Source organism: Rhincodon typus, chromosome 1 (genome assembly GCF_021869965.1).
Source record: "Rhincodon typus isolate 14 chromosome 1, sRhiTyp1.1, whole genome shotgun sequence".
NCBI classification, from domain to species: domain Eukaryota; kingdom Metazoa; phylum Chordata; class Chondrichthyes; order Orectolobiformes; family Rhincodontidae; genus Rhincodon; species Rhincodon typus.
The window spans coordinates 4,617,793-4,619,785 of record NC_063332.1 but is presented as its reverse complement, the minus strand read 5'-3'; positions in this window follow the sequence as shown (position 1 = coordinate 4,619,785).

The window sequence follows — 1,993 nt, the reverse complement described above, 5'->3', positions numbered from 1 at the left end:
AGAGCATCTCTGCGTCCTCCTCACAGTTCACCTCTGATTTAGCTTGTGTAGATCTGCAAAATTAGAAATATTACATTTAATTCCCTCATCAAAATAATAAATTAATATGTATTGTGAATAGATCTGACCCAAGCACCAATTCCTGTGATACCACACTAGTTTTATTGGCTGCCACTTGCAAAATTACCCATTAATTCCTAGTCATTATTTAGAATTGATAGGAACTCAAGACTGACATGCTCCTGTAAAGATGAAGGATAAGCATGACAAGTTTAGGGAATCTTGGATAACGAGAGATATTGTGAGCCTAATCACAAAGAAAAAGGAAGCATTTGACAAGGCTAGGAGGCTGGGAACACACAAAGCAAGGGTGGAATACAAAGAAAGTCAAAACAAACTTAAGCAAGGAGTCAGGAGGGCTAAAAAGGGTAATGAAAAGTCATTGGCCAACAGGATTAAAGAAAGTCCCAAGGCTTATAAAGAGCAAGAGGGTAGCCAGGAGGAGGGTTGGACCACTCAAGGACAGGGAAGGGAATTTATGTATGGAACCAGAGGAAATGGGCGAGGTATTAGATGAGTACTTTGTGTCAGTATTCACCACAGGGAAGGACTTAGTGGATGATGAGTCCGGGGAAGGGTGTGGAGATAGTTTGGATCATGTTGAGATCAAAAGGAGGTATTAGGGATCTTGAAAAACATTAAGGTAGATAAGTCCCCAGGGCCTGATGGGATATACCCCAGAATACTGCGAGGCAAGGGAGGAAATTGCTGAGGCCTTGAGAGAAATCTTTGTATCCTCACTGGCGACAGGGGAGGTCCCAGAGGATTGGAGAATAACCAATGTTGCTCCTTTGTTTAAGAAGGGTGGCAGGGATAATCCAGCTAATTCCAGGCTGGTGAGCCTTTACGTCAGTGGTAGAGAAGTTATTAGAGAGGATTCTTTGAGACAAGATTTACTCGTACTTGGAAATCAATGGGCGTATTAGCGAGAGGCAACGTGGTTTTGTGAAGGGGAGTTCGTGTCTCACTAACTTGATTGAGTAAAAATTGGCAGGTAATCTTGCAGCTTTATAGAACCTTAGTTAGGCCGCAATTGGAATATTGTGTTCAATTCTGGTTGCCACACTACCAGAAGGATGTGGTGGCTTTGGAGATGGTACAGAAAAGATTTACCAGAATGCTGCCTGGTGTGGGGGGCATTAGTTATGAGAAGAGGTTGGAGAAACTTGGGTTGTTCTCACTGGAACAATGGAGGTTGAGGGGCGACCTGATAGAGGTCTACAAGATTATGAAGGGTGTGGACAGTCAGAAGTTTTTTCCCAGGGTGGAAGAGTCAGTTACTCGGAGGCATAAGTTTAAGGTGCGAGGGGCAAGGTTTAAAGGTGATGTACGAGGCAAGTTTTTTACACAGAAAGTGGTGGGTGCCTGGAACTCGCTGCCGGGGGAGGTACTGGAAGCAGATACGATAGTGATTTTTAAAGGGCGTCTTGACAAATACATGAATAGGATGGGAATAGAGGGATACGGTCCACGGAAGTGTAGGGGATTTTAGTTGGGATGGGCAACATGTCAATGCATTTTCTTTGTTCCTTGTATTGTCTGCCAACAGTTCGCTATCCATGTCAGTACACTATTCTCAAATTTATTTTTATTCATTCATGGGATGAGGGTGTCACTGGCTAGACCAGCATTCATTGCCCATCCCTAATTGCCCAGAAGGCAGTAAGGAGTCAATGACTTTGTAGTAGGTCTGGAGTCACATGTAGGCCAGAGCAGGTCAGGATGGCAGTTTCCTTCCCTAAAGAACATTAGTGAACCTGATAGGTTTTTCCGACAATCAGCAACAGATTCATGGTAATCATTAGAATCTTAATTTCAGATATTTATTGAATTCAAATTCCACCATCTGCCATGGCAGGATTTGAACCCACGTCCCCAGAACGTTACCTGGGTCTCTGGATTAATAGTCCAATGATAATATCACTAGGCCTTT